We start from the raw sequence: 13,548 nt of genomic DNA on the forward strand, positions 1-13,548 counted from the left end.
CTCCCGTGATATTATCTCCTCTAACAGACTCACATCTTGTGTCACAGCTCTGTTCAGCCCGGCATCTCCACTGAAAAGCTTTCCACTTAACTCCTTCATATTACTTCTGCTGCCTTGCACTCCTACCTCTGATGCACAGGACACTCCCAAGTGCTTCCTGAGCATTTGTTTCCAGCAAACCTCCAATGCCAGCCAAGCAGGTATGAGCCAGCATTGTTCAATGATCTCAAAATTGCAAAGAGCTTTGTATGCCCTCGAATCACTGCCCAGCACCCTGGGCCCCGTCCCCTCTCAGCTTGCCATCAGCTGCACATTAACCCCCCAAAGCTTAACTCAGCCCGTGGGAGACAGGTATTTGCCTTTTTGAACTCACTTCAGTTCAGCAATCCCCAAAACCACAGAGTGTTTTTATTCTGAGGAATCCCACTCCTAGAAGAACTGATGGTTTTGGCTGGTTTTGCCTTCTATTAGTTTCCTCTCTACAAATCCCTTCTTAATATTAAAAATCAGGATTTTCCCCCCAATACATGGATGGTGGTATAGTACAAAAAAAAAGTAAAAAAAAAGGGGGCATTTTGGTCTGTCCGAGCAGGCAATGTATAAAAAGGATGGGGCTGTAACCACTTTACTTCTTTTGCTACTCCTTCTCCCAGCAGAGCAACATCTACCAGGAAGCATTACAAAGTATGAGAAAGTTATTTTTTTTAAATAAATTAAGCAATGTATTAGTACTACAGGCATTATCATGCCTACTAATAAATATCTGAATGGTCATTTATTTAATTTTAAATCATTCACTCTATTAATAAGCAAATGCACTATTGACCAGATATCAAATGTAATTCTTCTCCCTGAAAACAGCTTCTGAGAGTGTTAAGTTCATCCTCATTAAGAAAAAGAAAGCTTTCATTGGACTTTCTCTTTCTATTTTATCATTTAATTACCTGGTGCTAATATCTGATTGATGACATTAAAGTTTGAACAAGCCAGGGATTTTTCAAAGACGCACCTCTGGACAGAAAACTGCATTTACATGCCCAGCATTTTGCATTTTTTGGCACCTAATTGCCTTCCTGTCCCAATTATGTACAGCTAAAAGAGATCTACTCTCTTTGCTGTAGTATACACAATCCCAATTCTCTGTGCCCTCTCTTGTGTGCTCCTTCACAGCTTCTCTGTTAGCATCATCTCAGCTCACTGTCTGCTTGAGTATTCGAGTTTCTCACTCACTTTGGTTTTTTCTTTCCTTCCCAGAAACCCTTCACTGCTCGTGCAGCCTCAGGAATGTCAGGACTCAGAAGGAAATGTTTTAAATCTAATTATAAACCTGTATTTATATTTTCACCTTGCAGTTTTCAAGCTTTGAGGGAGAGGAAGAATTCCTTTCTAACTCTGAAATCAGGAAGTTCTGCCAAAATGATTTACACAGCTGGCATCTCACCCTCAACACATAAGTGAGGCAGTCATCTCCAAGCATTTCCTTTTTCCCTTCCTATGTAATTCCTCTGTTCCCTTTCCTAATTGCTGGGGACTTTGAGTTTGTGGTTTCTGTCTCCCCCAAAAAAAAACCCAAAACATTAGAAACAAACAGAGGAACTTCATATCTCATTTGTATCTACTTCCTCTCTCCATTTTCACTCACTCAACCAAGGAGAAAGGAAGCTGTATTTCCAGAAAAGAGGAAGGATTTAGAGGGTAAAACATCATCCTTTGGCTATTTTCTGGATTACTTGTTTCCAGATAAGAATGCATGCCAAAAAAAGGGTAGCTGCCCAGGGAGCTGGAGCTCTTCAAGCAGAAAAGACACTGGAATGGCAAGATGGCAAGATTTTTCCAGCAGGAAGTTAACCTTACAAATAACAGTTTCTCATGTATTCCCTAGCCACATATTTTCAGCATCAAATTTCCCCAGAAGCAGTGATCTTACAGCACCAACAATATCAGGATAAGAATTTTAGACAAGCAGAAAAAAAAGAGAAAGTTAAAGTGATAAAAGTCTGAGAGGAATGTAAAACTGCTTTGAGGGTTTGAGGGTGACTGTTTTCCCCTCTGGGTTTCCCACTTCCTCCTAACAAGGACTGGAGAAGGGAGAAACTCCTTTTTTTCAGATCTTCAGATGCACACAGAGAGCATGTTCCAATAACAAACAAAATCACAGATCTTTAAAAAAATATATATACAACCACCACCATCAGGGCATGAAGCAGGTTTGGAGGTGCGTAATACCAGTGGAAATCACTGAACAGGAGAACTTAAACCTATTCTGAATAATGGACCAAGATAAGGCACAATGCTGTTTTCAAAGCAGGAATTTTTTCTTTGTCATCAAAAACATAACAAAACAAAAAAAAAAAAAAGAGCCAAAGAAAACATCAGTTACAGAATTTCACCTCTGAGTTCAGCACAGAACCATTCAGCACAAGATAGCAACCCTCAGTGCAGAAAAACAAAACCCCAAGTAATTCTCCTGTTGCCTGATGTTTCTCCAGCACCCCAGATCTCCTCTCCCAAGAGCATACACAGACACACACACACTCTCACCACCTACCAATATTCCCTACCCTAAGGAGGCTTCAGGCACCACCTTGAAAACTGCAGGGTGAAAATATAAATACAAGTTTATAATTAGATTTAAAAAATTTCCTTCTGAGTCCTGACATTCCTGAGGCTGCATGAGCAGTGAAGGTTTCTGGGAAGAAAAAAATAAAGCAAGAGACTCAAATACTCAAGCAGACGGTGAGCTGAGATGATGCTAACAGAGAAGTTGTGAAGGAGCTCCTGTGAATGTGGGCTAAGCAAAGATCTGGGTCTCCTTCAAAGGCCCTGGAGGGACTTCAGCTGGGCTTTCTTCAGGGGGCACGTCTGCAAATCCACACTGCCCATCAGAGAAATGTTGTTCAGGGGAACACACGTGACTGATTTGCTCACACAGGTTGGAGTGTTTGCATGCCCAGTTCGGCAGGTGTTTTATGTTGGGACACAGGAAAAATCCTATGCCTGCATCCACCAGTGGCAATACCCCAAGAATAAGGAAACTGATGCTTCTCCATTGCTTTCTAAAAATCTCAATCCTAGAACACACACTGTGTGTCAGTTAAGCGCTCAGACAAGACTGAAGTGGAGCCTTTTGTGGCCCAGCTCTAGCTCAGGACTAATTCAGTGGGGCTGCTGACATTCCACTGGACAGTCACCCACAACTGGGACAGTCACCCAAATTCTCACAGAGTCAGGCTCTGCTCAGGGACAAGGGGGGTAACTGCAGTCCACTGCAAAAAAACAAAATGGGGAAAGAGTGCTTATTGCTTGCTTCTACATTCTTAATTTACAGGGTATTATATTGTAGAACACCCTGAAGTCCATTCATGGACTGTTGCACAGTCCAGAGCAAAAAAAAAAAAAAAAAAGGTATTTCAAGGCTTCCTCCTTTCTTGGCCAGGACCAGCACATGAAAGAAGAATGCTCCTTCACCTTTTCCCACCCTGGGCTCAGCTCCAATAATGTATTATTTCTCTTCTTCCACCCCTACACCACCCCTACATCATCTACTGGTGTTTTTCTCCTTCATGCTGCAGTATAGACAGTGGATGTTGATGAGGTGATAGCTGTAGCAATTCTAGAAAAGCAGCTTTTCAGATAATTTCTCATGACCTTGATATTCAAACTGTTCCTTTTCACACAGAATACAGATCTACTTGCCCATGTATCAGCATGTAGTAGTCACTGGAAAAGTCTGAGAGGTAGGATATTTAACAGGAGCCCTGATTTCATTCTCTCACCCTTTCTCTCAAGAAAAGTTACTAGCAATCATTATCTTTGCTCTAAGAGTGCACATATCTTAAGGGCAGCCAAGACGGCAGCAGAAAAACAAAGGGTAAATTTCAGTAAAAGCATTATTACAAAATCTAGTCAAGCATTGTAAATAGAACTGCCATATTATTATTGAGAAAAGGTGTAGTGCCCATGCAAACTACATATTTGATTAGGATCTGAACTCTTTGCTGAACCATGAATCTGAAATAATTTAGGTGATACATATAAATTTAATTTCTTTGTTCAACATTCCACATCTGAAACGATGCACTGCAAATGTGCAGCTCTCACTGAAGTCTGCAAAATGAGTCTTCTTATAACTCGCCTATACTGTGTGGAAATAATCTGAAATAATCTTAAAGGAAAAGGAATAAACCTATTTTAAAAACAGCTGAGTCCTTTAGATTGTATACCATAACCAATTTATGGAGATAAATGGAATTCAATATTAAAGAAATACTGGGTTTTCCCCTCCTGTGGAAAATTTAAATGCAGAAACAAAAGGGGAAAAAAAGAAAGGAAAAAAAAAGAGAAAGAAAAAGAAGGAAAGAAAGAAGAGGTAAGATACAAGTAATACTTGGCTATTGTTTCTATATCAGTGCCTGCTAGAGGCACTTCACCTTGTTTTTCCTGGCCCAAGCTAAAGGCTAGCTGATTGTGGAAATGACTCATTCCATCTCTATAATGGAGATACACCAGCTATTGGACATCTTTATTTCTCATTCATTAAATGAATCCAGTGTCTACTGCTGTGATAGCCATCAACAGACACAGACAAGGAAATAAAAAAAAAGGGGAAAGAGCAAGAGGGAGAATACAAATGAATATTATAGACTACTGTATGGGCCCTATTACTAAAAATGAATACAGAATACTCTAAAAAAATACATTAAGCCGGTATTGGCTTACAATGAGGTCAATATTGTGATTCATTTAACTCAGGGGACAATAAATCTTGATATTGACTGAAAACATAAGTCAATATGCGTACTGTTGTGTGCATTCCATTATAAAAACGAGGTGGGTAAGTGTAATGGAGAACACTTTCAGAAGAAAATTAGTTTTGCCAAAAGATTTTATCTGGTTTTTAAATTCACTGCTGCAGACCAGGATAGCTGAATCCTTGTCCCTCACCTGTGAGGCTGTAAGTTGGGCTGGGGCTGGAGACCATCTCATCCCAGATACACTGGAAAGCTCCAGCACAAATGGGAGCCTTAGAGGCCCAGAAAAGGTGCCAGGCTGTAGAAGACAGTGACCTTTATATGGCTGATCTTGTAACATTTAAGGCTATTTGTGCCATCTCCAGGGATGGCTTCCATGAGAAGAAGTCAAATGTAACCAAACCTTTCAAACTGATATGGAAGAAAGGAGTCAGAGGATCTGTCTAGATTTCTTCAGCTTTAGGTTGTGTTGAGCTGTAAGATTCTCCTTCTCTAATGATCTGGAAAATTTTTTTAAAAAAAATAAATCAAAACCCCTCCCAAAAAAGCAAAGAAACCCACATACATGCAAAAAGAAAACCCTCACATTTTTAAAAAAATCAGTTAAAAGCAGAGGCTGTGGGCCTAATATCCAAGCTCTCAGGGCAGCTCAGCTCCCACTCTGAACTCTACCAATGCAGCCTGGCACTGATATAAGACCAGGCAGAAAAACCAAGAAGGCCTCACAGTGCTTATAGCTCTGGGAGATTGTAATAAAAAGCCCCATTTTTGCAGAAATATTTTGATGTCAGCAGACTGTCTGGCCACAGCATTATTCTGCTGGAAATCTCCCACCTACACCTAAACTGTAGACACTGGGCTTACCTGCCCATGCTGTCTAAGCACAGTTATCATTCTTCCTTGCTGCAAGGTCTTCCAAAACATCTCTTAAAGACCAGCTGGGCCAAGTGACCCAGGGAACCCACATGAAGCTCCAGCTGATTCCATTAGCACCTGACCTCCTGCATCCATGTACAGGCCAACCTGCTCTACAAACACTGAGCCTGCACAGTGGGCACTTCCTAAAAGACAAAGAAAAAGCTGCATGGCTTTAAAAAGCCCTGCTTTTGTAAAAGCATCCTGTTTAACTGAAAAAAAGTTGTGCTACTATCAATGAAATGTTTTAACAGTAAAATTAAATTTTCCACAAGCTACAGGAACGGCATGTGACATCCCAGGCAATCATCTGGCCCCAGGTTACTGACCTCTGAAGTCAGCCAAGGTGAAGAGTAAAACTTACTGGCTCAGCATGTAACCAGATTCAGCAAGTCAGCAACTGAGGAGGATTCCCTTTCTGATCTTATATCCAAAGATGCTGAACCCCCACCACCACTGCCCAATTCCCCAGGAAAAGGGATGGGCAGCATATGCAGATAAGAGGAGAAAAAGATCCCACCCATCAGTGATATTGCAAAAGGAAAATCACATGACCAGGACAGAAGCCTGCAGGAATCCAGCTTTTATGCAAGCCAGGATGACACACCCCTATATGGGTACATGTACACATAAATACACACACATTTCTGTGACAGTGCTTCCACACACAGTCAATCACACGGAGAAGGGAACATGACTAGGGGTACCTTAGTCAGTGTTTCCTGCATAAAACTAGCATGGCAACATGCTACAAAATAATGTAAAAGAGCAGAAGACCACTTCTTACAGGACAAGCTTGATGTCACAGAGCCAGAATGTCACCCAGGCTTGTTCACAAGAGCACTGCCCTCTTCAACCTGCTTTCATCCACGTTGGCTCGGGGACAGGTGGCAGCGATCAATTCCCACATGCTGAGCTGTAACGACTGAGAGCACTCCTGGGTTAATGCATCTCTGAAAGAAGCCAGGAAGCTCCATGCCACTGCATACACAAAATACAGAGGTTACAGAAACAGGGACCTTGCACAAGTGAAAAATGCCTGCAGTTGTTTAGGAAAGCATACATCCCAACAGAGCACTGAGGCTGGGTACCACAAGCCATCATCTCACTTAAATGTTTAGGAAAGAGTGGCAGACAGCAAAATTACTGCTCTTTACTCCCACCACTCCTATCTGGGTATGGGTTAATCACGCCTGCCTCTCTCCTAGTCCTACATATTGTCCCGTTTCCAGCCAGGACAGGGTTAATTTTTGCAGTAACCTGGAGAGGGTAAGCCAGGTATGGCCAGGACCCAGAGGTTATTCTATACCACTTCATGTCACTGCCAGGGCTGAGGGAAAGGGAGTCTCTTCCAGGGAGAAGGGGCCTCTTCCAGTTGGCATAGCATTGAGAGGGAGCAGTTGGGTGTTGTCTGCTATCAGAGGGTTTCCTTGGCAATTGTTCACCTCTTTCTTGTACCCTCTGTCATTATTACTGTTGCTATTTATTTTCTTATCTCATTGTTGTTTCCAATAAATTGTTCTTATCTCAATATGTGAGCTTTACCTTTTGAGCCTCCAATTCTCCTTTCCATCCCACTGTAGAGGGAAGCTAAATAGGAGCGAGCAAGAGGTTCATGATTTGGAGATTCTCAGTAGGAGCACTAAACTGGGGAGTACCATTCCTAGACCATGATGCTTAAAAGAAAGCAAAAGAGTGCATAGGCAATGACCTCGTAAGATTTCTTGCTTTATGTGACATCTTTCTTAATATGCAGCACTGATTTGCCTATCCCTATGGTGCTCCTGACAAAGACAGCTCACAAGGATCAGGCCAGCAGCAGAAGCAGAGGGAAGGACATCTCACTAATTTTAATGGATATGTCAGCACTCTGTTGTCCTGCCAACCTTGTTGAATAAGCTTTCTCTCAGCAGAGAGCACATCCTTGCTGGGAAGGACTAGTCAGAGCCTTGATCAAGGCCCATTTCAAACCTCAAGTCTGGCTATATGCACTGTGGACTCCAACAAGCCAAGATGCAGGTCTTGGTTACATTACTGCATGTCAGCAGTTTACAGACATGCTCCGGCAACCAAAGCTTTGCCTGAAACTCCCCCAACAAGAAAATCAGCACCTGCCTGTGTTTGTGTCTGGACAGATATTACCTGGCTTGGCTGCTTGCAAAAAGAGTCCCCCATTCCCTTTCCTACTGAGAGTCAAAATCCTGCTGTCTGGCATAGAAAGTGAGAAGAGTTTCAGCTGCCCTGGGCAGCAGCCAGGTGTCTTCTGGCAGTGGGGCACTGCATCAGGTGGAACTGGGATGCAGCTCCATTGCAAGTGAGTGCCCACACATCCAGGTACGGGCAGGAGCTCTCCTCGTTGCATATGGACCTGCTTACAGTTGGGAAGGAGGCTGGGATCCTGGCTCAGCTACATCCCAGGCAAAGGACAGCAGTGGGATAGGGAGGAGGAAGATAGCCACTTCCAGCTAAAAACGGCCACTTCACAAACTTTGTGCAAAGCTTGCTGGTTTGAGCCAGCGGTAAGGTCGGAGAAAGCTGGTCACTCTCCTTCACCTAAGAAAAACAAGAAACAAAAAAACCCCAAAGACCCTTAAAATTGTACAAAGGCATAACATGCCACTGCTTTACAAATTAAAAATACTAGAATTTGTTCCCATGGAAATCTTCAGGAGCCTTTATTCTTTTCCTGAGTAAGAAGAAATCTGTTTTCTATTTTTTTGGGACCCAAAACCACAGAGACACTCTGCTCAGTGTGTTCAGATTTTCTCTCCCTCAGCCCAGTCTGCCCCCACAGTGAGTGCTGAGGCAGAGCCCCAGACCCTGCAGCCTGGCTTGGAAGTCACTCCCAATTGGTGTCAAGGTAGGTTAATTATGAGAACAACTCTTCCTGCTGCCCAGGTGTAAATCCACTTGTGCACCCAGCTGCTTCCATGCAGCAGGGGGACACAGCAAACCCAGACAACACTGGGAAGCCAAAGGTAAGTTCAGAGTTTGCAGGCAGAGCCCCAGCTATTAACAGATTATTGTGGGGACACACACACACACCTTCCTTCACACCTATGTCCAGGCTAGAACTTTAATTCCTCTCCCGGGTTTGGCCTCCCTGCTCATACTTCCATCTCATATCACACTGCCCCCATAAGAAACCAGGCATCCTGGCACAAAGCAGAGTGTTCAGCCCCCAGACTGTGTGAGGTTTGGGACTATTACATGTACTTCACAGCTCAGACCCAGCTCAACATAAAACATTCTGTTATTCTCTCTCTCTTTTTTTCCTTTCCCCTTTTCTGAAAGATTCCTCCAGAGATAGACAAGGAGGAAGCATTTTTGCCTCCAAGAAAGAATGAAAATTACAACCCTATCTACATAGCAAAGGATACTTTACCCCTGGGTGCAGAACAAGACGGCTGAAAGAAATGTAAGCTAACACAAAAATTATGAGCAACTTTGGATGTGGGTAGGTCTCTGGTGTGAGACCGGTATACAATCCTTTCTTATTTCTTCCTCCTTTTTGTTTCTAAGATGCAGATAGATATTCAGATCATATAGTGGGCAAGACAGATAAATAAATAAAGTTTTCAAGATTGCAGAATATGTACAGCTCTGTGGTTGGGACTCTAATCACACAGGCAAGGATGAAGAAGTCCTAAAGAACTAGTAAGAACAGGAAGATGAAATACATTCAGTGCTGTGATAATTAATTAAACTACTTCAGTTAGGGACACAGGTTGGTGCCATTTCTTGTGCAATGTATTTATAGGCATCAGTCCAACAATGATGGAGAGTGAAACCTTGTCTGAAATACTGCTCTTCAACAGCCGGATAAGCACACTAGAACAGCTCTCAAACATGTAAGCCAGCTCTTTTCCAGCCCTCAGTTATTCTCTGCCAGCTGTTTAGTCTTCCATAAAGAATACCTACATTTTTCCCACATTCAAACATTTTATCAAACTGCCATATAAAAGTCAATGGATATTAAAACACAGTAGTACTGTATATTCTTGCTACAGCCCCAAATTCAATTATAATCCTTCAAGACCCCAGGGAAAAGTTACAAGTGGAAACACTATGTGCTAAAAAAATGAGAAACTATGACATTCAGCATTTGTAAGTTTATTTCTACTGCCTTTCCTCGGGAAAGCAGGTACAAATAATTTGCAGTCATCATATTGTTTTTATTTGGAATCCCTCCTTTTCTTTGCTGCTAACTGCAGGTAATCTTTAGTTTTAGTTGTCTTGCTTATGAGGATACCAAAAGATTCTCCTCTCTACCTAGATGCTTCCAAAGCATTAAGCTTGTGACTAAACAAGGGAGTAGATTCAAAAGCCATAATGCTCCCCATACCAGTCACCAGCAACTGCATCAGAAAAACAAATAAACAAAAATAGGCTTTTTTACTTCTCCCCCCGCCTTTTGTATTTTTTCATAGATACCTTTAAAGACTTTTACTTTGAGCGAATATGGGACTCGTCACTTGATGATTAATTTGCATGTTGATAGGCAGTCAGTGTAGCAGCTTTCAGATTAGGGACATTCCGCTGCACACTAAAAGGCACAAAGAACAAAAAGTGAATTTCAATCTTGCCCTTCTTTTCCAGTCAGTGCATTCCCAGCCCATGTCTATTGATGAGCAGTTGGAACAATACCAAAATGCAGTGTAAGATCAATCCTGCTGTTTACTTCGCTGAGCTGAAGGAACAAAGGACAGAAGAAAGGACTTAAACCCAGCTATAGCAAAAGAGTGGGGATGAAGGATGAAAAATGTGCCTGATGGGCAGTAGCACAGAGTAAACTCATTTAGAAAATAGGCAGCTCCAGCTGAGATAAAACCAATGATGATTTGTATTTTGTACTGTATCTTCAGGGGATAAAAGCACTTCTATCAGATACCATTGGAGGCAAACTTGAAACACTGCAGTAAAATGCTATGTTCCCTACCAGGGAGAGAATAAAAATTCCCATAATTGCAAAAGAGTGTTAAATATCTGATTGTGCATGCCTTTTTCCTCCCATGGTGAGATAACTCAGTCCTCTTTTTAACTTCACAGGACCTGTCTAATAGAATATTCAGCTGGATGTTTTTGTATCAAATGCAGCATGACGCCATGTTTTACTTTGATAAATACTGATAATTGTAATTTGGGGGATTATTAGCCTTTAAGACTTTTTTTTTTTTTAAAAAAAAAAAAGGAAGCTATTTCAAATGAGAAGGAACTCAAGTGCCTGAACAGGCAGGAAGATGTGAAGAGAGAGGACAAAGTTCTTCTTCAAATGCAAATGCCTTAACAAACTGTAACTAATGAGAAGGAGAAAATAAAACACTCCCTTCTATTGCTAAACATAAATTATTCTAAATCAAAAATCTATTTACTTTTACTGAAAGGCAAGAATATATGACACAATGAACTACCACCATCTCAGGCAAGGACAGCACAACACAGAATAATAGAGATGGTAAAAATGAACAGCAGGAGAATTTATGGTATCTTTGTTGATATTGAAGTACAGGGGAATTTTGCTGTTTACTGATCACCATTTACAGGGTTTGTTCACCTCTTTAGCTCAAAAAATTACTTCCCAGAGGCTGTTACTTGCTGACAGGGATGTGTTGGCTCCTCACACTGATCAATGTACATTCTTCCAGTAAGGATAAAATTTGAAGTAATTTATTTGATTTTCTATGAAGCTTCAGAAGAATCTCTGACTGTCACCAAGCAGCAGAAAAACAATGCTCCCGTACGCAGGAGTAAGCACTTGGAGACAATTATAAATTGACCTGCCTAGACACCAGCACACCAGAGTGTGAACACTGTCTTTGCACATAGGGAGTTGGTGTAGATACTATATACACACATATGTATATGCATTGTGGGGTAGGGAAGCTTATTGTTTAAGGGAATAAGAGGCAACAATAGCAGAAAGTACATAGAAAAATCTGAGAGACTTGCACAAACCTTACATTTGAGAAAAACCTCTGTGGTACATCCAAATGCAGCTGAGCCAGCACGGCAGGAAGGATAAAGGAGCTAAAGTTAGGTACAAATATCTCTACTGCTGACTCAACAGCTGAGATTTTTCTGTGGGTTGATGAAGATCCAAAACATTTTCTCCATTTCACCTCACTTTCCAACCCCACTGTTTACTCTGAAGTGACCTGATATGTCTCTTTTGTCCCAAGATACAATAGCTAAGAAACTTGGGTCCTGATTCTGCAACTCTCTTTTTTCACTGTTATTCAGCAGCAGACGTCAAAGCACTGCTGATTAAAAGCCAGCATATTAGAATTAGAAAGGAGGTACATTCTGTCTTGTGTTAATATCGCTGCTACCAGCCCATTTCTCTGCTAGAAATTTAAACCCTCTTTCTTACTAAAATATTACACTTGTGGGTGCTCTCCTGCAGTCTAACAGCCTTCCAAAAATTAGCCCAGCTGAGCAATAACATCCACCTTGCCCTGGTGAGAGAGAATAGCACTGTGTATGGACCAGTTCCCAGAGAAAGGAAGGGGTTTGGGTCTATTTACGGCAACTTTCTCTGAATTTATAAGTATTTCTGTTTAGTTCTGAGTGCACCCTCTCTCTCCTTACATAACAAACAACAGAATCAGACAAACTGCTGTTAATTTTAACTCTCTCTTCAGAACATTCATACAAGCACACCCACCCATGTTTGGAAAGAATCCTCTATATTTATCCATAAGCATAAATATTTGGTACACTGATGGATCTTAAATTTTTAACTATGTTCTTCCAAGCTGAGAGTTCATGTTTCTTCAGAGACAACACAAGCCAGTTTATAACCCTCTAGAAACTCACAGACTCTGATAAAGGTTCACAGCTGAAATAACCCTTACTACAGTGGTGAAAATACAACACCATCAGTATAAAATAAGGCAGCATTATTCTAAGCAATCCTGTGTCCATAAATAGTGCAAGATTAAAGTGCCTATAAATTGCAGAGTCTTATTTACTTCTAGATACAATTACATTTACAACAGATAAATGTCCAAAGTCTTTGAAATCTTAAGTCCCTGGTGTGAATTTCTGGATGCAAACCTATGCTGCATGTATGCGTAATGCACATTCCTGTCAAGAATATAATTCATAGGGAGTCTAGTGAGAAAAACCTACCTCCTTCTTCTAGCTTTTTTCCCTACTGTCATTTGCCCTCTGATGGAATCCCTGACAGTTGCCTTGAGTTTCTACAGTGCTGCAACTAATAAAAGAAACAAACAACCCAGTCACATTCTTTTCCCTTCTAATTAAATGGCATCAGCAGGTGATGCTCAGGTCTGTAAAGCTGTATATGGCCACACCTCCCCAGCCCTTTTCAAGGAGAGAAGTTCTGTTCACCTTTTGGGAATGGCCTGCTTGCATCCCCAGCAGGGTGAGCACAGCAGCTCTCAGGAGACCCACAGCTCAGAACCAACAACACAAACACAAAGCTAAATTTTCAGTAGCTGCCGGGTATTTGAGGTTCCCTGACACATCAGCTGAATTCCTCAGGTCAAGGAAGTTGAGCCTTTCTGCTTTTGAAAGAAATTGTCCTTTTGCAATAGAAGGGCAGGAAAAGAACGTTTGAATGCTTTACCCTTGCTACTAAATGAGAGAAGAACCTTAAAAGGATTGAGAGTTGCAAAAGGAAGCACATCATGTGAAACATGGGCACACAGACCAGCCAGCACTGCTAGGGAACATGCTCAGCACACCAAGGACAAGCCCTCTGTCCCCCACCCAAGGTTCATGCCTAAACAGGCACAACTAATATTTGACCTACACACTGCAAAACAGGACTATAACAAACAAAATACACCAAGAAACATCATTCAGCCTCCCCAAAGAGTTTTTGAAATCTCAATGTTATTTAATTCCTTAATTACTA

The sequence above is a fragment of the Molothrus aeneus genome, chromosome 3 (assembly GCF_037042795.1).
Source record: "Molothrus aeneus isolate 106 chromosome 3, BPBGC_Maene_1.0, whole genome shotgun sequence".
In the NCBI taxonomy this organism is placed as follows: domain Eukaryota; kingdom Metazoa; phylum Chordata; class Aves; order Passeriformes; family Icteridae; genus Molothrus; species Molothrus aeneus.